Below are 25850 nucleotides of genomic sequence, written 5' to 3' on the forward strand. Positions count from 1 at the left end.
TCATCAGAAGTTTTCCTTCTACCTCTGATTAATTGAGAAAGACAAATGTCTAATTTTTAAATGTTCAAAATATACACTTTTTAAATATAAATTTTAAAGTACAGCACACTTTTGTAGCCACTTCTGTAACAACTACTAGCAACAAAGAAATAAAACCTGTCAAGTTGTAGTCCTTTGTAGTTGAAAAGCAGGTAGAAATCTAGAACTTCTCTGAACTTTTCTGCAATCAGAGAAAATGTCCTATTAATCATAATTCTTTGCAAAAAGTTGTTGGGTGTCACTTTTCACGAATACAAGTTCTCTCCTTTTAATCCTGCTCCACATACAATTAACCAAAAAGCTTAGCCAGAGATGAATTTCATGAGAGAATTACAGTCTGATTCTTTGTAGGGGCCATCTTTTCCATTTAATTAACTGGTTCCTAAGGATGTTTTCCCCTTAACAATGCTATTTTTATTTGTCACGCAATTTATAATGAAAACCCTAGCTTTTGAATCACTTGATATATATTCTAGAAGCAAGTTCTAACTTGCACGTATCAAATAGTGTTTCTGGGCACTGTTTTACTTCACGCTGCAGGGATTATACCTAATCTTATTAAATATGGCCTAAATTCTCCATCTGCATTTATGAGCAGTTTTGAAGATCAATGCTATTTTAAGCTCCTATACATCCCACTCATCTATAAAATTTAATTTTTAAGTGTTGCTATCAAAGTCATTATTAAAATATACCGAAGGCTGAAATACATTCTAGAAAAATTGGACTAGACCATTCTAGAAAACATCAGAAAACTACTTTTCTCCTATTTTTTTCTAGCACCTTCCGTGTCCTTATCACATAGGTAAATGAGGTAAATGTCCAGGTTGCCTTTTAAAAATACCATAAAGCACTGTAGTAGGTGACCTAAGAATGGCATGACTGGTGTCAAGACCAAATTGGAATTCACTTAAAGGTCACAAGTGGGAGTTGTTTTATTATATTTTCATGAGTCCAAATCCTAAGAGATACATGTTTTATGGCTGGAGAGTTAGTTTGTTTTATAATTTATCAGAGAAACACAATCTATGGCTTCATCAACTTCTCAGGTAGTGCATCTTGGAAGAGTGTGTCATGTTTAGTTGCTTTGGTTGATACATCTGCTCTTGAGAATAAATTCCACAGTCATGCACATACATCATAATGAGGGCCTCTTCACACCCAGCCCACCCTGCAGTTGACTCATTCTGTATGTTACTGATAATAAATATTTCTATTTGGTCCATAGGGTAAGGTCAATTGCGCATGCCACCTGTGTAGTTCAAACCCTGAACATAAGAAAAAGTGCTCAAGGCTTCTCAAATATATTTTTTTAAAGCAAGCATCTTAATTGCTTCAAAAGAGATGCAGATCATTAACTATGTCCTATGTCAGCAGCATCATTGGCATTTATCGTATCAGGTCTTCCACTCAGTCACATACAATATTGGGTCACTATCAGAAAATGTGCATAGGTTCAGGCTCAGTTACTGTGAAACCTGTTTAATTTTTTTTCTTTTCTTTTCTTTTTATTAAGGTATCATTGATATACACTCTTTCATGCCACCATCTTTAATCTCCCCAAAACCTGTTTAATTTTTGTTTCAAAAACATCATAAATACCATCTCCGAGAAAATAGTCACTAAAGAAGCAATGGAACAGTACAGAAGCCCACTGTGGCCTTCAGAGACCCAGCCAGTAGCATTATTTCTAAAATTTGGTCATTGTACAAGAGCTCAGATGGAAGTCTGCTAAGGTTTGGAATCCAAGATATTAAAAATGATTGTGGCTTATTTTTATATCATACAAGATCACCATATATTAAACTGGTTATTGACTTATTTCACATCTCACATACTGTACCTAATTAAAAGACTGGCAGTGTGACAGGCCCTTTACCTACATCTTTCTTGCTTCCTGAATGTGTCATTCTTTTTGAAAGACTTGTAATATAAATTTATTGTAATACTAATTTATTTAGAAGTAGACTAAAAAACAACATTAGGGCTTGGCATTGACCTGGTTAACAGTTTTATGTCGTGAACTGCAGTGGACTCAGTGTCCTGTGTGAGTTTCCATGGGGGATGGCCCTGTGGTGATGGAACTGTGTCCTTCACCTAAGGGACTGGAATTGAGGGTTGCCATGGAACTAGACAGGTCATGTCAACATGGCAGTAAGAAGAGAGAGTGGTACATAGCAGGAAGTTGCTGACACCCTGCCCCCTGTAGAATTAGACGTTGGTGTCCCTCATTTCCATCGAAGGCCTGGTCCCAAGGAGCTGTGCCCATCCTCAGGACTGGGCCTCCCATTCACGCCTTCCTTCGGAGCTGGAGCATCGGTAGGCCTCACCTCTTCAGCACACTTCCAGGAGAAGCTGACGCTGCATTTGATAGTAACTTTCAACAATTTCTCAATTCCTGATGCAAGCCCATTGGGTAATGCAAGTGCATATCCCCCTGGCATAGATCTACATACGAGCAGCAAGCAGCCAAAATGACTCCAAAGACCTACCCAAACCTTGATCATTGCAAAGAAGATGTTTCCAAGACTGACTGGAAAACGGATCCTGAGCTTCTTGACTCCGTTGCTCCTGTTATTGTGCCGCACTTCTTCGGAATGACAGAAAAAATTTTAAAAAGGGAATTAACCTCCCCCCATCCATCAAATTTTCATTCCTTTGGATTTTTTGAAACATCTAGTAGCATTTATGGGAAAATGTATTTTGCTTTAAAACTTTCTGCATGAGTGAGGAAAGCTATATATTTCTTCACATTCGGTCATTTATTATTCATGGAATCAGAACACAAATAGACTGTCAGAATATAGCCAAAGGGCTGAATTTAGACTAAGAAGCTTGCTGTTACCATGTAAAGTGTTATAAAAAAATTGAAATCATAATAATGGGGGGTGGATATAGACTTCTTCCCAAGGAAATGTCCCCAAGTTTCACAAAGCATTAATCATTATATTCATTTCTATTTCCAAAGCTCCAGGCATTATTTTGGGTTTCTTTGTTCTCTCTTGAATGGTCATATTATGCTCTGACTGCACGTATTGCATTGTACATTACAGATCTTTGTTGAATTCCCATGAAATGCTTCTGTAAAATGCTTTGGGTATTGCCAGACACTTTTTTGTGTTTTTCTGAAAAATATAAATTTATAGGCCTTTTCTTAGGATAGTTTCTTAAGGCTATGAAAAGTAGACATCCCCAAGTAACTTCAACATTTAGAAATGTAAGTAACTATAGGGTATCTTGGCAGCCTGGAGGAGTTTAACTCAAAGTGTTAACATTTAATGTTCAGGGTGGTATATCTGTTGTTGAATTAGGATGCATTTCTTTGCCAGGAAATTATTCCTATATTAATAAGGTGTCTCCAGCTATGTTTACTTTGAAAAAACAGTTCCCATCTTTGCATTTAAGCACATTTTTCAGTATCCCTCCTGGATCAAACACCAAGGAAACAGACAGAAGACCAAGACTATCTGAGAAACAATGTTTGCTAATTGTCTTTTTGGATGACAAAGTTTGATCATGAGTGATTTGGAGAAGGTACAGTGTTAATATATAAACACAGTGTCTTCTGAGGCTGCTAGAGAATTTCCAGGCAAGAAAATGCTGACAATAAATTGTGAGCAGAATTTGAGACATTGACGGATAATGTATGACTGGCCTTTAACGGGTAACATGGTAATTGACTACATACCCCTTGAAGCACCAGCTCTCATCACCCTCCATCCCTGCTCAGCCTCATCCAGCCACTTGGCTCAGATGCTGCAGATGGTCTTACACACAGACCAGCTGGCCCACCCATTGCCCAACACCCCCTGGGCTCTGTCATCATCACTGAGTGAAGAAAGGTCTCACCCAACCAATCCACTAGTCCTGTGGGCACCTGTCAGCGTAGCAAGAATACATCGCAGGTGATCCAGATGCACTTCTCCACAATATTATATGTTTGGTACCATGACTACACCCACAAGAGAAAATGGTAACTGACCCTTACAACCATCTGACTTGAAGACTACTGCTAACAAATGTACTGCTGTGCATCCATGTAGACAGTTTGTCCAAAAAACAGAAGCATTATCCTCTAGACTTCACATGCCTCTTCTTTGAAAACACTCTTGTCTATATAAACCCACTTATTTTGACTTCTAATCCTTTTTACCACTACCCCCTAATATTGACTCAGTTTGGAAATCCTTCTCTTGGTTGCACGATGAAACTTTGACTCATTCGGTGCCTTCAGCATTCAAGTAATATATTTTCTTGACTCCATGATTATTGAATAAATGCCAGTGTCCCCAACCCTAAATAGTTATCCTGGAAGTTAAAGAAATCTTTACCATTAACTCAGTAATTTAATAAGTACATCTGCATTTCCCTTGAGGATTTTGCAATAAAGTATAAAAACTTGTATACATTTTATCCCTTAAAAAAAAGTAGATTTGGTTCATTTGTCTTAGGAGAGTATGTTGTCCCAGCTAATAGCTGATAGAACTTCTGATGATAGTCAGCTGAGTGTAATGTATGATGTAATCAACAGGTAGATGTCCTGGTGTGTAGGGTTGGGGAATACTTTTGTGTATTTTCTAGTTCTTCTGAACTTTCCACTTGAGACCTTTAAAGTGGATTTTTTAAAATTTATGAAAGTCCTGTGTTCAGTTTTTTTCCCTCTAAAGTATTACTAAAATAATCTTCTTACTTCCAGGATTAGGTGTTCAGTTGCCTTGTTGAAAGATCCTTGTTTCAGAATACCGTGTATCAGATGGAACCGAGGGCCACATCCTCTCATAGGTATAAATTTTAAATATGAGAGTAACTTGATGGTCTCTGACAACTAAGATGACTGTAACAGTAGAAGCTGTCATCTTCTTACTTGGTAGCAAGATATTTGAAAGTAAGATCTCCTTGGGTATGGTTCTCAATATTTGGAAATGTACAGTTTTGGTAAGCCACTTTTTAGTATTTTATTTAAAAACAATATTGATAAATTCATAACTACACGCATTTTATAAATTCCTATACAATAAATATAAAAAGAATCATTTGGAGCAGAACAAAATAAATATTAGAATCCAGCTAACTGAAGAAGCAAACTGTAAGGTGACATTTTCTTTCCTCTGGTATTGCTCATAAACCATGATTACTCACACAAACTAGTTGGATCAGATACAGTCCCCCATAGCCACCACCAGCTCTCCAGTTGCCATGTTCTCAGAGCATCACAGGTCACATCGATTTCAGCCATGTCTTTCCTTCATTCAGCAGCAGTTACTAAGCTTATAGCTTTAAGTCGGAAATTTCACGGATGGCCCATGTACGAACTTTAGGAAATCCATATATTCCCCAACCTTTCATTTTTCTAAGGCTTTCATCAATTTGTTAAAAACTAATATTGTAATGAATAGTTGTCTTCCCAGTGTGGGTATAACACTCTTACAAAAATAATAATAGCTAACAACTATAAAGCACATGCTATTTATCAGTATGCTTCTAAGGCTTTGGCTTGGATTTACTTATTTTTCTCTGAATAATCATAGCAGTGAAGACCCTGTTTTATAGATGAAGAAATGGTTGTTAGTTGAAGAAATTGCCCAAGTTAAAACATCTAGTAAGTGACAGAGCTAGAATTTAGACCCAGAGACTCCTATCCAGTAATATATGTGGGTCATGGGGAAGGCAGTATGGCACGGAGAAGACAACTAGTGACTCTATAGCATCTCCCTACACTGATGGACAGTGGGGTGTGGTGGAGGGACTTGATAATATGAGTGAATGTTATAACCACAGTGTTACTCATGTGAAACCTTCATAAGAGTGTCTACCAATGATATCTTAATTTAAAAAAAAAAAAGTCAGTGCTGGTGACCATGAAGCTAAATGTCCTGAAAGTAAAGCGTGTCTGTCTTGCAGAATATATTCTTTCCTGTGGGTCTCCATCTCTCTGCTCCCAGACTACAGACCCTGCAGATTCTAGCTTGTCAGTTATTTTGGCCACAAGAGATTTTTATTGAACAGGGATTTTAAATTTAGTAAAATTAATTTAAAATGCATTTTTTTCTTTCTTTCTTTTTTTTTAAATTTAAACAGAGCCCATCTAAATGTTTTAACTAATTAAACACAACTATTTACTTATTGGATTAGAGGAAGGCATGTAACTAATCACTTAGTGATACCCAGAATGCCATTTTCACTCTTGAATTCTGGCATAATATGTGAAGACATGTCACAATGAGAGGTTATGTTGGAGAGGTGATAGTGAGAACATTTAACAAATAGTTCAACTTCTGTACTAAATATTGAATGGGGGGGTTGAGAATTTTAGATGTCTATCTTTGGCTTACCAATGGTTTTAGACTCTAAAAGAACAACAAAAAAGAACAAATAGGGGCAACTAATATTTCTTGAATGAGAAGACAGAAAAAACAGACTATTAATTTAGGAGTAACTTTGATCTGATCATAACTAGAGGAATTTAAGAAAGTTCTCTCCCAGCCAAAAAAGTACAGTATGTTTCAATATCCTCCCCTCTTGTAAAACAAGTCCAAATGTGAAACCTCTTAAGATGGAGTTAGATGACCTGAATTCAATGCCATGTCCAGCAAAGGGTAGTATTATGGCCTTGGGTAGACCAGCTGGGCGTTCAGGCTCGTCTCTAGATAGGGAATTGAAAGCCTCGTTCCCCTTTGTATCATGTGACCATAAGAACGAAGTGAAATTTTCCCTTTCGACAACTCTACGATACTCTGAGATGGTCCTGTGCTTCCGTCTACCATTTTAAATTCACATCCTCACCCAACCCCCCTCCCACCCCACAAAAGTCAAAGAACTGAGAATGCTTTTTGCCGTGTGCAAGGAAGTCTGGCCAAATGGTTGTAAAGGTACCTGATTTTTGGCCCAGCTCCTTCACTAACTGAGTTGTGACTGTAGCCTGTCAGTTAAGTTTTCCGGTTCTCAATTTCCTCCTGTGCAATACGGGTGAATTAAATCAAGTGATCTCCAATATGTATTCCTTTTCTATGAGTAATGAAGGGAAGAAAATTTGGTTCACCAGAACTAATTTTTTTATTGGTATTGATTCATCAATAAATATTTGCTGGCTGCCTATTCTTTACTTGGGGTTAAGAAACGATCAAGATGGATAAAACCCAGAGTTGGAGAACATTCTAGGTGGGGAGACAATGAACAGGTAAGCAAATGAATGTGTGACTTCAGATAGTAATATGTGCAATGAGCAAAACAAGGCAAGGTAAGACACTGGGAAGTGACTGAGACCGAGGGTACAGAGGCATTTTTCAGTGAGGTGTTCAGGGAAGACCTAAGATGGTGACAATTGAGCAGAGGCCTGATTTGAGCAAAGGAATCATCTCTGGGAAGAGCTAGAGATTCAGGAAGGGGCAACTGCAATCCCATGCAGCAAGATGGCAGGGCTGTGGGGAGGAGTAAGTAAGGGAGATAGCTGGAGGGATGGACAGGTCTGGGATCCTTCGGAGAACTTCTGTATATGGAGTGAGGAAGAAGTCAAGGTTCACTTTTTCCATACAGATGTGCTGTTGTTCCAATGCCATATATATATATTTTTATTAAACTATCATTGATAGACAATCTTATGAAGGTTTCACATGAGCAACATTGTGGTTTCAACATTCATCCATATTATCAAGTCCCCACCACATACCCCATTACAGTCACTGTCCATCAGTGTAGTAAGATGCTATAGAGTCACTACGTGTCTCCTCAGTGCTATCCTGCCTTTCCAGTGACCTACCTATATTTTGATTGCTAATTATAGTGCCCCTTAATCCTCTTCTCTCTCCCTCCCCACCCACCCTCCCCAACCACTTCTGTTTGGTAAGCACTAGTCCCTTCTTGGAGTCTGTGTCCGCTGCTATTTTGTTCCTTCAGTTGTGCATTGTTTTTATACTCCACAAATGAGTGAAATCATTTGGTACTTGTCTTTCTCAGCCTGGCTTACTTCACTGAGCATAATACCCTTTAGCTCCATCCATGGTGTTGCAAATCATGGATTTTTTCTTTTTATGGCAGAATAATATTCCATTGTATGTGTGTACCACATCTTCTTTATCCATTCATCTACTGATGGTCACTTAGGCTGCTTCCATATCTTGGCTATTGTAAATAGTGCTGCGATAAACACAGGGGTACATATGTCTTTTTCAACCAAGGATCTTGTTTTCTTTGGGTAAATTCCTAGGAGTGGAATTACTGGCTCAAATGGTATTTCTAATTTTAGCTTTTTGAGGAACATCCATATTGCTTTCCACAATGGTTGAACCAATTTACATTCCCACCAAAAGTGTAGGAGGGTTCCCCTTTCTCTGCATCCTCACCAGCATTTGTTGTTTCTTGTCTTTTGGATGTTGGCCATACTATTTGGCATGAGGTGATATCTTATTGTGGTTTTAATTTGCATTTTCCTAATGATCAGCAATGTGGAGCATCTTCTCATGTGCCTGTTGGCCATCCGAATTTCTCCTCTGGAGAAGTGTCTGTTCAGATCCTCCACCCATTTTTTTAATGGGGTTATTTGTTTTTTGGGTGTTGAGGCATCTGAGTTCTTTATATATTTTTTATGTTAATGCCTTATTGGATAAGTCATTTATGAATATATTCTCCCATACAGTAGGATGCTTTTTTGTTCTGCTGATGGTGCCCTTTGCTGTACAGAAGCTTTTAGTTTGATGTAGTCCTGCTGTTCCATTTTTTATTTTGTTTCCCTTGCCTGAGGGAGATGCGTTCAGGAAAAAGTTGCTAATGTTTATATTCAAGAGATTTTTGCTTATGTTTTTTTCTATGAATTTTATGGTTTAACATCTTATATTCAGGTGTTTGATCCATTTTGAGTTTACATTTGTGTATGGAGTTGGACAGTAATCCAGTTACATTCTCTTACATGCAGCTGTCCAGTTTTGCCAAAACCTGTTGTTGAGGGGGCTGTCATTTCCACATTGTATATCCATGCCTCCTTTATCAGATATTAATTGGCCATATATGTGTGGGTTTATATCTGGGCTATCTATTCTGTTTCATTGGTCTATGGGTCTGTTCTTGTGCCAGTACCAATTTGTCTTGATTACTGTAGCTTGGTAGTAGAACTTGAAGTTGGGGATCATAATCCCCCCAACTTTGTTCTTTCTCAGGATTACTTTGGTTAATCAGGGTCTTTTGTGGTTACATATGAATTTTAGAACTATTTGTTCTAGTTCATTGAAGAATGCTGTTGGTATTTTGATACAGTTTGCCCTGAATCTGTAGATTGCTTTAGGCAAGATGGCCATTTTGACAATATTAATTATTCTTATCCATGAGCATGGGATTTATTTCCATTTGTTGGTGTCTTCTTTAATTTCTCTCATGAATGTCTTATATTTTTCAGAGGATAGGTCTTTTGTCTCCTTGGTTAGGTTTATTCCTAGAAATTTTATTCTTTTTGATATAATTGTAAATAGAGTTGTTTTCTTTATTTCTCTTTCTGCTAATTCGTTGTTAGTATATAGGAATGCAACAGATTTCTGTGCATTAATTCTGTATCCTGCAACTTAGCTGAATTCAGTTATTAGTTCTAATAGTTTTTTAGTGGAGTCTTTAGGGTTTTCTATATATAATATCGTGTCATCTGCAAACAGTGACAGTTTAACTTCTTCCTTACCAGTTTGGACGCCTTTGATTTCTCTGTGTTGTCTGACTGCCGTGGTGAGGACCTCCAGCACTACGTCCAGTAAGAACTGTGAGAGTGGGCATCCTGCTCCAACACCGTATATTAAACAGACCCTCCTACTCTTTGAAATATATTATTAGGGCCTTAAGAAAATCCCATCAATTATCTGTGCATGGCTCCCTCTGCGGATGTTCTATTCTTCCCCCTTGATCTCTATGTCTATCTTTATACCAAAGCCACTTTGTCTTAATTACTTAGGGCTTTATTTATAGTGAGTCTTAAAAATTGGATAGGGTAAGTGCACTAACATTCATTTTTTCAAAAATTGCCTTGGCTGTTCTTACGCTTGTCAAACCACCATGGGTGGAGGTGCAGCTCCCTTGACTCCCCCATCCCACTGGCCTTCCCAAGTGCATCCTGTGCCAGCAATGAAATCCTGCATCATTTTTTACTTGCTCTCTTCTGAGGGACGTAATGCTAAGAAGAGTCAAAAAATCACACTAAAGTGACTAACGTCAATCAGATCCTCATTGCTATTTTGCCTTTGATTCATTTTGTATTGATTTCCTAGCATGCTGCCCACATCAGGTGCTGCAAAGCTGAAATGGTCTTAATGCTTAAACTACTTTTAATCAATTCTTAGCAGACTACTCCACCCACGACATGACGGATAGAATTAGGTATATTTCATTAATTTTTTATTGTCCTCAAATTTCTTCCCCTCTAAGTAACCCCCCCTCACTCCCTGTAACTTAATGCCTCATTATCCCCTCCTGTCTCTCTGTTCTTGGGCTTCTTCCTGTCGCCAGCAGCTCACGCACACCCGTCTCTCGTTCTAGCCACACCCACCAGCACCATGTGGGCTCCAGCTGATGTCGCCCAGGCAGGAGCTTCCCATGAACTCACTGTGTGGCTCTCACCCTGCCCCATGGCTTTCCTGTTGACACTAAGGTTTCAGAGACTGGGATCCTGACTGACATTCACGCTTGGCAACTGTCAAGTGCAGGGGCTGCTAACAGCCCATGTGTGCTCCTTCCCCCAGTGGGAGGTGGGAACCAGGGGTTCAACGTGCTGCTCTTTTTCTCGCTATGTGGATTGGCTTACGACATAGGTTTGATGGCATTTTCGAGGACAGCTCTGTCAGACGGAGAACCGCTGCACCCAGAGGTGGCCCTTTCCACAGTCCATCTCTGTACTGGCATTGCCTTTTCTCCTGCCTGCTGCACTCACTGCTCTGTCGGTGACTGGGTCTGCGGATGAAGTAGTATATATACGCCTTTGCTTCGAGCCTTGTTTTTGCAAACTACTTGTGCTGCCACAGAACCAGGAGTGGCTTTGGACAGCACATGCTCAGGATAGGGTTTAGGAATTGCATCAATGCCCTGACCAACAGCAGTGAGGATCAGATGCAAATGATAGCATCGTAGTTACTGAGACTAGGATGAGGTGCAGAGGGAAGCAGAGGTTGGGATTCTCAGCGGGGCCTGTCCAGACTTCCCCACCCACACAGGTGGTGCAATGTTACATTTAGCATCTCCCTCTGCTAAGAAACCATTCGGCTTCTTTGGCTTTTGGAAACATATTTCAGAATATTTTTCCAAGCCATTTCTTGATTTACTCGGAAGGTTGCCAGTTTTCAGTGGCATCCAGAGCCAGAAAGGCCTGTTCAGCCTGCGGCTGGGCACAGGCATTCCTGTGTCCAGAGCTGTGTGACCCAGCAGGTGTGATGGAGCTGCAGTGTCTGGTGTGTAAGACCTCTGACCACGGGCTCTGCAGAGCCCCAGTAGGAATTCTGCAGGGCAGAGACATAGCAGTCTGGAACAAGTTCCTACCCTTCATGGAGGACTGCTCTCTGTTTTTAAATTTCCCTGAGCATGATCCTGGCCTTAGGGAATAATTGTTGGAGCCCAGGGCACAAAGTGCCTGTGTGGCAGGAGCCACCCCTTGTGAGCTGGATATTAGTAAACCTACCAGATCATAAGGGGAGGTGGACTCACAGCAGTGCACTTTACGGTGGAAATATTCAGGATCAAGTCCTGACAGGTAGGGGATGACCCCAGACATCACAGGACAGGTGGCACAGATTCCCCCATCCCACATCTTTCTTGCCCTGGCACCTTTCTTTCAATCCATCTCTGTGGCCTTATGGAGGATTCTCTATGACCAACTAAAGGAGAAGAAAACGAACCAGGCATGGTTCACAAGTCAGTGAGCAAGATAAGTCTCTTCTAGTCAGGGTGGACATCTGCCACATTACAGCTTCACTCACGGGTGTCCCTGAATGACCAGATAGAGAAAAGTCTCCTCAGTGATCCTGGATGTTTGCCCCAGGCTCTGCTTTCTGGGGTAACACGGGCTAAGACACTTCCTTTAGGCCTTCAGACATTTGCATACTTTTGTTAGCCCTTCTACTGACTACATTTTAAAGTCACTTCACCACCTTTTGCAGCTCCCAGTAATTTCCCAAACCTTTGATCGGAGCTGCCAGAGATACTATGCATCACTCACAGTTCATGTTCCAGTTTGGCAAAACACGTACATTCATGCAAATGAAGCCTGGTTAAATGAAGTTCACAGTCATGTCATCTTAAAGACCAAAAGAGGTTGGAAAGGCAGAAACAGCCTGGGGAGTGAGGATGTGAGTAGGGAAGTGACTGAACTCTGATGTGATAGACAGTACGGTTCCAGGATGACACGTGTGTGTGTGTGTGTGTGTGTGTGTTAAAAAAACAGTTTGGCTTTAGTGCTGAATGGGAGAGCCCCCCTCCTCACCTCCAAGCCCCTCACGGGCTGTCTGGCATCTGGAGTCATTACCTGGAGCCTTCAGGAGAGAGCACCCCCCCACACACACACAGGCAGCCTCCTGGTCTGCCTGATAACCAGATTACTCTTGCCATTTTCACTTTCATTCTGTCATAAATCTACCTAACAGCCCACTGGTCATCATTATTTAAACTAGTGTTTCCTGTAGAAAAGAGGTCACAAGAGATGTTCAAGAAAGTGAATTGTCATGGTCATATGAGTTTGGGAAATACAATGTACTATGTCTTCCCTTTGGAAAATTCATCAGGCACATTTACATAACAAAGGCTTTAAAAAGAGTAAAAACACAATGAAAAGACACTTTTATCCTTATTGAATTCAGCAATTGCCAAACGTATGGGCCTGAACAACTCCAGTTTATCTTTGTTTTAACCACTCTTTCCCTGCAAATGTCTCATGGCCTCCTCTTCATTCAGGGGGGGAAAAAAGTGAAGTGATCACAATAATTTTGAAGTATTCATGTGGTACATTTTTGTTCACAGAATTTCACAATTCAAAGGGAACTTAGAGAACGTCTAAACTAGTGGTTCAGAAACATTTTAACACAAAAAATCATTTCACTTTAACCTCTCCCTATATACCCAAGTGTTAAAAGAAGTGTTCCACCTACCGTTTGGTAAGTAATCATGATTTTTCCTTTTTTATTCATCAAAGGGTTATTTAGCTACATTTCAAGGCCTTGATGAACGTAACTTAGATATTTACATTGTCGTGTTAGTAATACTTTCAGCAAAACATCGAAGGATCTTGACAGTTTAGTTGGCAAATGTTTTAAGATTTTAGGAAAAAAAATGACTTCTCATTTCTAAGATCTCCTATGTAGGAGATTCTATTTTAGCCTTGCTCCATTACTTACTAATAGCATGCTTTATTTTCAGAAAAGTTCCATGTCTTACCCAAGGCCCACTGCTCCTGGTAGAAAGAGACTATAACTTAGAGTTCCTAAATCCCTGATCAATAATCTTCCTATTGTCTTTGATGTTTCTCTACAGTAACGGTTGGTGGACTCTTTCTATTGAAAGCCAGCTAGTAAATATTTTAGGCTTTGTGGGTCACACATCTCTTGAAACTACTCAGCTTTGCAGTTGCATGACTGTGTTCTAATAAAATTTTATTTACAAAAGCAGGTGGCAGGCTGGGTTTGGCCCAGGAGCTGTAAAGTTGACCAGCTCCCCCTGCAGCATACCCAGCCACGCCCTTGCCTACTTCCAGGAGTCCCTTGGGGAAAACTACAGATTCCACTGTCTCTTCTATAATTCTGGTTTATGGTGAGGTCCAGAGATTTATTTGCTTTTCAAACACATTGGGTGATTTTTTTTTTCACGCCAAGGGACAAGTTTGGGAAACACTGATCTAGGGTATAGTTATTCTTCCCTTTGTTATATTAGAAAGCCACAAATATTTATTCCTAGTTTGAACTGATTAATACTAATTTTTCCAACGGTGTCAGTTCAGGGGTGAGTTAAAAGAACCTTAATATTTGGCTTCAGTTTGGATTAGCAGATTAATTTTATTCACATCATTGATTTGTGGTTTAATTTACATTCCTGATGTAGATATGAACTCTTAAATGATTTATTCCTGGTTCTTTTGTGGTTCTTCCATCACAGCAGCTCAAAAATAGATTGAGAATCATCCTCTAAAGGACCAGATGCTCGCCTAAGAAAATGTAAAATATATATATATACATATATATATATATGTCACAGGAAAGATGATGACTAGTCAGAAATGGGGTTTTATAAAGCAATTAAAAAGTAATCAACATTAATGTGATTACTTTTTAATTGCTTTATGTGGACAAGGAGTTATTCTCCCTTGATATTTATAATCCTGGGAGGTAGGCAGCTGTCTTCATTTTGTAGCTGAGAAAACTAGGGCTCAGATCACAGAGGTGGGAAATGGATTTGGGACATAAAGCCCAGGACTTTTACAGTTCCTAGTTCTGCGCCCTGTTGCCTGCAGTTGAGGAAGTGGGAATAAAAGAAAGATGGCAACTGAAACTAGCAAAAGACACAAACAAAGAAAAGCCTTTATCACAGTGTCCCTTTCTCCTGCCGTGTGAATTGAAGGAAACCCAAGACTCTTATGGGTACTTCTCCACTGTCCTGGGGGAAACTAAGAACCAAAGTTAGAAAAATATCTCTAAATGTCCTCCAACCCCATGACTGTCTTCGAGCAGATGCTTCAGAGCAGCGGAGGACCCAGTCAAGAGTCTGCCCTTGATGGGGGGCAGGAGGGGTTTGGGAGGAAGGACAGTGCTGTGAGCTCAGCAGAGCTGGCTCCCCTCCTGTTCCTTATAAAGGGTTCACTGTCCTCATCGCCCCTTTTCTTACCTGTCCTCTTACAAGACGCTATGGGATCCTAATGAGATGCCTTATGTATTTATTGTTTTATTCCCTACTAGTTAGGGACTAATCAAAGCATAACATCTAATGTATAGTAGTGACAAATGAATGCAAGAAAGAAGGAAGAAAAAGAGGACAGAGGGAGAAAGGGGAAGGAGAGACAGAGAGAAAGAAGAAGAAGGAAGATGAATGCCAGTGGGGCACAGGAGCGGTGTCTGCGTTATTAATGGGCCAAGGAGCACCTAATCGAGTTTCTCTACCCATTATATAACTCTTTCTTTCCTGCCCCTAAACTAAGCAAAAGTGGAATTATCTCCCCCAATGTCCTTTGTCCTCTTCTGCTTTTTGTGGCTGGGTCAAGGTCCTGTAAGTTAATGATGGGCATCTCCCAGGTAACCCTGGGCACCGTTGGCACAAGGTCCTTTCCTTAGTGATCATTTTAACTAGATTCCAGCCTCCCTCCTCATGTTGCCACACAGGCAAATGCTGGATTAACCCACAGCATAGTCCTAAGCAACACACAAGGCCTTTGTTATCACATTATCACCTAATAAAATCTGAATATTTTGGCTTTACCCAATGCTATTCTCTGATTGCCCACCGACTGAGAAATTGCTGTTCACAAACATGTCCAAAACGTCCCCTCAGGCTGGTGTTGCCACTCTTTTCCTTGTCGGTTCACTGTTTTTCCAAAAGATTCTCAAAAGCTGTCTCAAAGAAAATCGCACATCCTGAAGCTCCCTGTTCAGTTTGTTTTCCTGTTAAGTGATTTTTATCTCACAAGAGGAACAATTGTGTAAGAAGAGCACTTTGGAGTCAGAAAGACAGGGGCTCTTTGCTACACCCGGCTTGATGCTGCTGGACAGGTTGCCCAGCCCCTTGCAGCCTGCTTCCAAATCCGGACAGTCATTTCAGAGCTCAGGGGTGAGTTCATTTTTTCATACACAGCAGCAACTAACAAATGACCCAGCTTGTAGCCTGGAGTGACAGAAGCAGTAGCAAACTGGGAAAACAAGAGAGAGGTAGGGAGGGGAGAGTATGGGGAACGGGATGGCTGGATCATAGATGGGCTTCCATTTTTGTAGAATCATGACATTTAAAGTTTATTAAAGGAAATGGCAGAGTATCTTTCTTCAGTGTTATGACTAACAACACGCTAGAAAAATTTCCTACTCCAAAAACGTGTAAGAAATATAACCATAACCATCAGACATGCTTTCAGAAAGTTTTCCATTATTCTTCCCTTCTTAACAGTGAACTCTTCATCTGTTTTTAACAATGCTAACACCCCAGTAACAAAGTAGTATAATGGCACGTTAGCTCCTGTTTTAAAACATGTGCTTTCTGCTTATCTTCATAAAAAAACTAATGACAAAATAAGAAGTAGTGATAATGCTTTTCCACAAACAATTTCCACATAATCGTTGACTAGACCGATGGTGAAAATATTTAATGGAAGAATTTAATTGCATTTATTTTTATATTTGAACAATAACAATAGCACCTTATGCCAGCTGGTCACAAATCTCAACTGAGTGAAGTTACTGGGAGAATTAGATAAAAATTTAGAGTCTGAAGCTATCCCCAGAATTTAGTTTATTATATCTGGAACAAGACCTAAGCATTTACATTTTCAAAAAAACAGGTGCTTAAACCATAACAACAATTCAAGCTTTCTATTATTGTGCTTTTTCACACCTACCATAACCATTATTTGACTTGTGAGCTAGATGTCAGCTGCCCATACTAATTATAGTGCCTGGAAATCTCTGCAACGAGAATGCTGCCCCCAATGACTGTTACTTTAAAATGTGGTTTCTTGACTTGAATTTTCAACTAGCTCCTTAAAGAGAACAATGTTTAATGGCACAGCATCCTAAATTCCCCGACCTCCAGCGGCCAGCACAGCCATCCTTCCGCGTGCAAGCAACAGTGTGGAAAACGTGGGAAGCCTTCTGCAGCATGACTACCCGGGACGGGAAACTGTTCTTTTCTCCCCCTCTTACCACCCTCGGACTATTGAGAGCAAAGAGGACAGTACTTTTTTCTTATTTCTTTAGAGGCATTTAATAATCCATAAACTTTTTTATTTCAGAAAATAACAAACTTCAGAAAAGTTGAAGGAACAGAAATATGAAGAAATATGAATTATCTTTGAACTCAGAGGTTAATATATTGCAATATTTACCTTGTTTCTCTTTCCCTCTCTTTGCCTCTATTTACTTACCTCTCTGTACTTTGTAACTAAATTCTTGAAAATTGCAGATGTCGTGATAGGTATCCTAAATATATTTGTTACCTAATTAAAGAATCTTCTTTTACATAAATAAAGAGCACTATCACCCCAAAGACATTTAATACTGATAAAATAATACAGTCCCTATTCCATGTTTCCTTCCCCCCGAGACTGACCAGTAGCCATTTTTATTTTTTGCTCCAGATTTCCCTCTGGAATCACTCACTGCATTTGGCTGTCATCTCTACTCTCCTTTCATTTAGCTGAATCTACCTTGTTTTCTTTTCATTTCCCTTTTTCTTGTCTTTGTTTTGTCTTCCAAGATATTGACATTTTGGAAGAGTACAGGAATTTGTCTTTCACAATATCCCCTAACCTGGCTTTGTCACACTTTTTTTCCCTCAGATTGAACATTTTTCCAAGAATAACTCTGTAAGTGATGTTACATATTTCTCACAGCCTGATATTAGAAAGTATATAGTATCAGTTTGTCCCCTTACAGGTGTTGATAACTTTAGTCATGGATATGGTAGATTTTGCCAGATTTCCCTATTGTAAAAGTAAGTTGCCATTTGAAGTTAATACTCTTTTCCTTACAAACATTAACTCAGCAGATTAAGAACCTGTTGATGTACATTGCCTGAATCAAATAACTCACTGATAACTGTAAAACAGACATTCTAGCATTACTTCTGTTTGTTCAGGTAGCCTAGTGTGTAAAGAAGAGCTTTCCTCATTGCATATGTTTTTTTTTGTTTTCTGATTTTAATATCATTATGGACTCATGGATTCTTTTCAAACTCAATGAGTTATAAGCCATTACTGTTATTGTTTTCTTAATTGAAATTTTTATTGAAGTAATTGTACATTCGTATGCACCTATAAGAAATAACAGAGAGATCTCAATAGTTGCATTTTGCAAAATGATAGTATAATATCACTACTGGGATATTGATGTTAGAATTCCCCAGTCTTCAAGTTTTCTGAAACTTTTCCTCATTTGTGGTATGTGTTGTGTGTGTGAGTTTAGTATTAAGCACTTTTATCACCTGGGTAGGTTTGTGTATGTATATCCACTGTCACTGTCCAAATACTGGACAGCTCCAACACCTCAAGGATTGCTCCTGGTGCCTTTCATAACCACACCCAAGTCCGTCCCGCCCCTCCCCACTGCTGTCCCTTGCCCTTGGCATCTGCCCTGCACTTCTAAAATACTGTTCTTTCAAAATAGTACATAAATGGAATCATATGCTATATAATCTTTTGGGATTGTCATTTTTGTATTCAACAGAATTCCCTTGAATGTTTTTTGATACATTCTTGTAACCAGTGGAATGATATATCCATGCATGTATCAGAAGTTTGTTACATTTACTGCTGAGTATTCCATGGTGTGGATATACGAGAGTTTCTTTAACCATAGTCCGTTGAGGGACAATTTGGTTTCTAATTCTGGGCTATTACAAATAATGCTGCTATGAGCAATGATGTGCAGGTTTTATGGGACATAGATTTTCATTTTTTCTGGATAAAGGCTCAGGAGAGCCATTTGTGGATCATAGAAGGATGTGTTTAGTTTTTTAAAACTAAGAAACCGTCAGACTGGTTTCCAGAGTCCCTTTAAAATTTTACATTCCCATCAACATGTATTTTGCTTTGTAAACCAACCTGAAAATCTTTTTTATTTAATATACAAAATAGACCCTTTAAAATCATTGCTCTATCTGATCCAGTTGGTCTCTACTTTGTCATATTATTTTTTGTTCACTGTGTGCATTACATTGACCATTTTTCTTTCTCCAAATGATACCATTCCTTTTCTCTTTTTTTCGAGGGGGTTCTTTTGGGGAGTAATTAGAAAGGTTTGAATTTGTGTTATAGTTATAATATACAGTACCTAAATATACTAAACACTCAAATCCTTTGTTAACATTTATCTTCATTGGATAAAGCTTCTCCTCAAGGAGATTTCTGAGGACATTATTTTCTGAATTTTTTTCCATATTTAAAATGTATTCCTATGGCTTTTAAAGTTTAGAGACCCTTATACACTTTCATTCTTCGAGTCTTTCCTAGTTTGTGGTTGAGAAATCTGTTTCCAAACCATTTTTCTTTCCTTTGTAAGTGACTTAGTCTTTTTACCCGAAAGACATTTCTATTTATTCTTAAAATCCATAGTTTTACTAGAACATATCTAGGAATTGGTGGTTTTCTCAAACTTCCTGTTCACCATAGACTGTTTCACCATATAGATTCTAATTTCCTTACTTTTGAGCAAGTTTTCTTAGGTAAATACTAGTCCTGTTCTGTTATTTTCTCTTCTTCAGAGATTCCAATTATGCATATCTTAATTATGTTCTTATTTGTACATCTGTATCTATATTTTCTCCGTATTCGTTCCAAGATTTGACATTCTGATATCAGGCACTTGCTTCAGTCTTGTCTGCAGTCACCTGTTCGAGGGTGCTAAATGCAGATATGGCATTGTGTCACAGGCTTCCTCTGCCTTCTGGTTATTTTTTAAGAAAATAATTTTCCCCAGCTGATATGTGCCATCTCTTTTTCTAATTTCTTCCTTTCGGAGCTCTGTATGGGTGTTGACTCACTTTTCATTCATTATTAAATACTGCAGTTTCCAAAACATCGCAGTGAGAGCAGGGATACGGGCACTGAGTAGCTTCCCAGGCTTGATTCCTAAGGGCCTCTCCTTGTGGGTGTGCATTGGGTGGAGGAGGCCTGGTGGCTGCACGTCTGCTCATTTTAACTCTCTTTCATCTGTAGGAATATTGCTTTTTTGCCACTTGGTTACCTCCTTTCCTTTCCCTCCCAACCACTAAGAGGGGCTTCCCTCCACCTGGGCACAGGGCGCTCATGACACTGTCCCCGCCAGTCCTGCCCACTCTGAAGCCTTTTCCTTTGATGCCTCCACAGCCAGGGCTCTGTCTACCTGGTCACAAACCCACACATGTTATCTGTTTCTTCCCTTCAGGCTGGAAACCCCTCTCGTCCTGGGAGTGAACCACACAGTCTCTGTCCACCCCTCTCTCCATTTGTGGACTCCACAGCTGGTCTTCTACTTGGAGATGGTTTTCTGTTTTAAAAAATATACTTGTAAAATGAAGTGTATGGCATTGTTGTTTGTGGCTATGTTACAAGCATGTGGTTTTATTTGCTGCTCGGGTTGAGGGGTGTGATGTTGCAGCATGTGTGCAGAAATAAGGCAGCCACTTGTCATCTTATAGGAAACTGGACACCCCAAAGCCACCAGAGATGTTGGTTCAAAGCACATCGCGTCCAGTAGGTGATTGTGGAACTACGTGAAAATGCGGACAGACTGAGCTGTGAGATTTGAAATGCCACCAGGCTGAGTAAGACACCTCAGACACCTCAGACTTTAAGCAGAGGTGTGTGTACATGTGTGCACGTGTGTGTCCCTGGACTCACATAAACTTTTGGGCAGAATGCATGGAAAGGAGGAACAAAAAGCATTCAAAAGTCCTCAGTGACAGGGAAATGTGTCTCCTTCTGGTTTAAAGACTGTTCTGAGAACTGAAGTCCCATAGCTAGCTCCGTGCCATCAGGATGCGAATAGCTGACAGCAGCAGTGGTGAGGCGGAACACTGGTTGGGAGGCCGGGAGAGCCCCCTCTCTGACTGCAGGCAGGGACATGCCAAGTAGGCCTCTGCAGGTGAAAGCTGCCGTTTGCACCTCCCAAGGGGAATCGGAGTGAACTTACCTCTGCTCACCTGTTCGTGTACTGCTGTATTTTAGAACCAGTTTACAGTGACTAAGAGGCTATCAAATACTTGCTTAGGTTTAGAACCATCATGAAGCTAGACACCTCAGTTTTTTCTTTTTCTTGTTGAAAGCACACTCAAAATGTACCTTTTACCTTTTACTCCACAGATGTGCAAAAGGCAGCAGGGCCACATTCATATTGTTGTGAACACTTGAATTCCCTACGGTCATTTACTATAATAGTTGAGGTGATTATTAAAAAGAAAGAAATTCACAACATTATTGTGCTGAATATCAGAGCTTTGTCAGTTAGGTGCAAACCAAGATTATGATGTATTATGTCCTGACAAAACAAAGCAAAAAGGCACTTTTCCTTTCTCTTTTCCAGTGAAGGATTGAAAATGTTTTCAACATCCATTATTGAGCATTTGTGGAAATGACCTCTTACCAGGGAATTTAAGATCACAATAAATGGCATATTAATATCTCTAGAATAAGGAACAGAATTGTAAGATGTGAGGTATAAAAATGTGTGCCCTGAACATCCCCTCTTAACTGGTTGGTAGAACACCCATGCCTGGGATTCAGCAGTCCTGCGCAGGCAGCTTATCTTTGGCTGAGTGCCAGTCCATGTTCTCGGGCCTAGATAAAGTTTATAGAAAATAATCAGAACAGCCCCCTGTTGCCATCAGCAATAAAATAACTGTTTATGCAATTGGGAGCAGTAGTGAATTATTTTTTATTTCTTGATTCCTATGTAGAAGGTCAAATCCCTAGCCAATTTTGGATGTACATTATGAAAAAAAGGTCTATAAATTAGATAGAACATGAGCTGAATCTCACAAAGAGAGAAAGAGAGAGAGACATGGTTTGTGCTACTGAACACATAATCCCACTGGATGTGGTATTATTACAGCAGAGCATCCAGATGGCATATTCTTGAATCCTAATCATTCCCTAGCAAGCAAGTTTTCCTGATTTCTCTTACCAGCCACACAACTTCTCATTTGAGGAGCCTGTGAATGTGTCCCTCTGAGAACACACCCAAACACCAGGCATAGACAGACACTCGTATTTCTTTTTTAATGTCTGTCACTCATAAAATGTAAAAGGCTCATCTAATTATAGAAAAGAAAAATAGGAAATCTATATTCATTTTTTAAAGATACAACAAGGCTTTTCAGAAAGCCATTGTTTCTACAATGAAAACATCCGAAGAGAAATAATTCATGACTAAGCCAAGTCGCCTTGTCAGAAGTCTATAAAATGATGCACTTCCCTTTATAGCTGAATTTCCACAGATCCATGGCAATAAGGAGGAAACGGGTCTGTTAGTTTGGGATGGGTCCTGTGCTTTCATCCTCTTCTGCCAGGGGTGTGTCCACTTCTTTTACAATGAAGAAACTTAAGTTATCAGCTCAAAAGATAAGCTTAGAGCTTGGCAATTAATGTGTATTGCTGTGAGGAAATCCTTCTGCATAACTTTTTTTTAAATAGTTGAGTCACCACAAACTGTATGATTGCATAATTAGAGACTGCATAAACAAATCAATTGAAAATGGATTTGAACTAATGAGTTTAGTAAAGTGGCTTGATAAGATCAATATACAGAAATTAAGGACTTACTTATAAAGAAGCAACAAATATCTATAAAAGGTAGTGGAAACAAATTATTTCCAATGACAAATTCCTATAAAACTCCTAAGAGAAGACAAACTGAGAAATGTGCAAGACCGTAATAAAAAATATCTAGATCTTTATAGAACATCAAAGTTGTCAAATCTTCCTATATTGCCTCTTCATGTAATGCAATCCCAATAGAATTTCCCAAAAAAATAAAACTCGACTACTAATTCTAAAATAGATCTCATAGAACAGCATCCTTTTAGAGAGTTCCCTAAATGAAGCTTAGAGGCCCAGACATCACCATGTAGTGAGCATCCTTTCTAGGAATAGGTATACATATAGGATTAACACTCGGTTCCTATCGTCTGTTGTTCTTGGATAAAGGGTGTCGATGTGACAGGTAGCACGTGGGACAATAATTTCCCTATAAAATTCTCTTCTTGTTAAAAAAAATTTAGTTGGTTGAGTTCGTATCTCTGTAAAGAAAATATAGGGAATATGGTTTCTGGGTGAATCAAAGACTTTAATATACTTATAATTATAATATAATATACTTACAATGGGAGTTTCAACCTCTGAGCTAGGAGCTAGAGGGATGAGAATAGGTAGGAGGAGCCCCAGGTTCTGCTTATCCTAGAGTCTGCTGTAGAAAGTGGGCGGCGCCTCATTCACCCCCCATTGCAGGGTGAGCCAGCCAGGCAGAGGAAGGAACAATGCAGGAAATGCCTGGGTGTTACTTGATATGCATTTAATAAGGAATTAAAGAAAACTGAAAAGCTTTTCACAAATTTTACTCTTCTTGGCTTCCCGGATTTTCAGTGATATTTTGGTAAAAGTGTATCAGAAATGATCAGATCCAGTGAAGGAAAGTGGCCCTTGGTGTTGAACAGGAATAAAGTTTTCAGGGACGTAGGGTAAATAAGGTCTGGAGACCTGCCCGTAGATAACAGTACTGTGTTGTTCACTTACAAAGTTAGGACACTAGAGCTCATGTTAAGAGACAAATTTAGAAAAAAGGAAAAAGGAAATATTCAAGAATAAACAAGAAAATTGTGAAAAAGAATGAGAGGGAAGGGGAGACTTTCCCCACTGGATATCAAAACATACTATACCCATGATTAATCAAACGATGTTTTGAGAACACAGGAGGAGACAAATAGGCCAGTGACAGAATGAACAGCATAAAAGACTCATGAATATTGGAAACTTGGTGGATTGTGTATGTTAGGAAATCTGTTGATTTTCCCTTAAATATAAATCCATAAATTATTTAGGCATAGAATCCTAAATCAAAAATAATTTACTACACACACACACACACACACACACACACACACACACACACACACACATATATATATATATATATATGGTATGATAAATATTTATATTTATTAATGAAATGAGAGGTTTGGCTCTTTTATTACTATTCATCTTTTTAAAAAACTTCCAGCAAATTCATGTGTCTATTTAAAGGAGAAACTATATATAACAAGAAATTTATTTTTCCTTTTCTTTTTTTTCTTTTAAATTGAGGATTTGACATAACATCATATTAGTTTCAGGGGTAGAACTTAATGATTCAATGCTTGTATATAATGTGAAATGATAACCACAATAAGTCTAGTTAACATCTGTCACCACACATGGTTACAAAAAAAGGTTCTTTTGACCTTATAACTTTGAAGACATTTCCCCATTGCACACTTGCTTGTAGTGTTGCAGCTGAGATACCCTAAAGCCTTTTCTGAAAGGTGATCCTTGTATGTGGCATAGTTTTTCTCTCACCCAATGATTTCTGAACCATCATATTTGGTTCCAGGGCCCTCAATTAATGCCTTTGTTATTGGGCATTTTTACATTTTTCAGTATTATTTATATGAAAATTTCCTGTTAGTCTCAGTTCAGTGATTTGGGGACTTCTAATTATATATTGAGCCACTTTGACAGAGAGTCTAATTACTTTTTCATCCCCTATTTTTACCTCTTGGTCTATTTGTTTTACTTTCTGTAAAATTTTGATATTCTCAGTTTTGTCTTCCAACCCCTTAATTATTATTTTTTTTACTGCTGCCATTACTGTGCTTTTCATCATCTTCATTTTGCTTTGATTGCTCTATGTGCAACCTCCTGCCCATATTTTACTCACTGCAGTGTCTAAATGCCCTTCATCAGAGGAGTAGTTAAAATTTAGGTCCATTCAATACGGAATAGTCTCTAGCCACACACTCTCATGAAAAATTAAAAAAGAAATAGTCCTGGACTCAGTGTGCACTGATGTATATTGTCTACCAACAAAAATATACTGATAAACAAAGGAGTCTCTTCTTTTTTTGCCACAGAGTCAACAGAAGTCATCATTCTAGTACACTTCCCATTACACAGTAAACACGCACCTGCACCCATCCTCTCCACGAAGCTTCTTGTTATAACAGGGGAACCAAAATAAGGTCAGATCTCCACCTGTGCTCTTAGTCTTGCTACCTGCTTGCAGCACAAGGCATTTTTCTTACCTTTTATCCCATGTTAACCTAACTACTCCCTCAAACCTGGCTGTTTCCTGTAAGGTTTTAGGTATAGTCAAATTCTGTACACTTTTTTTCAAAACTTTTCCCCAGACTTCCCTATCAGACAGCCCTTATCTGTATCCAATTCTCCCTGAACTGGCTTGAGAGAATCAGCCCCTTCAAATCTATTTTCTGTTGTGTTTCTTCACAAAGAAGACTAAAAAAATCTCTCTGTGAGCTGCATTTGTTAAAGAAAATAAATATTTTGCAATCATTTTAGTATTCAGAATGCTGTTGATACCATAGAAAAAAAAGGAATTAGAAGTTAGCCTTAAAAAGGACTTGATTTAAAAACAAAAAGAACAAGGGGAGATTGGCCTCTGAGCACCATCAATGTCCACGTGATGCTCTCTGCTCTGACCGCCTTGTGCTCTGGCTGCCACGGGCAGGGAATGTGCATTCACTCACATCATATGCACATCGTGCGTACCTGGGCGTGCTTTCCTTTCACCACCACTGAACATCAGTGTGAGTAATTTTGCTTTCAGCCCCATCCATTAAACAAGAAGGGCTAGGATGGGGAGTGAATTCTTACATAATTTCTAGAGAGGCTGCTTTTTAAATTGACACTAAAAATATAAGAAGCACATATCTCATAAAATCTGGAATCAACTTTGAATTTTTTTCACATTTGTTTTAACTCTTGGTTTTGAAAAATGAACATTCCATATAAATATGAGACTTTAACTCACATGGGCCCACATTTCTTTACAAAAACATGCTAGTATGTAAAATACAACAATATTTTTTTACTACATAGCTAAGCATGAAGGAAGCAAAGATATTACTCTAGCTGCCAGAAGTTT

At 39.1% G+C, this 25850-nt stretch overlaps 1 protein-coding gene and 1 long non-coding RNA gene across 3 annotated transcripts in view; one reads left to right on the forward strand and one right to left on the reverse strand.

The window, feature by feature from the left end:
* The window catches only part of DOK6 (docking protein 6), a 309246-nt gene that overhangs the window by 137248 nt on the left and 146148 nt on the right, over positions 1-25850 (forward strand). The gene's annotated exons all lie outside the window — the stretch shown is intronic.
* LOC118968783 (uncharacterized) overlaps positions 1-25850 on the reverse strand; it is a 200756-nt gene that overhangs the window by 36409 nt on the left and 138497 nt on the right. The gene's annotated exons all lie outside the window — the stretch shown is intronic.

Source organism: Manis javanica, chromosome 9 (genome assembly GCF_040802235.1).
Source record: "Manis javanica isolate MJ-LG chromosome 9, MJ_LKY, whole genome shotgun sequence".
NCBI classification, from domain to species: Eukaryota; Metazoa; Chordata; class Mammalia; order Pholidota; family Manidae; genus Manis; species Manis javanica.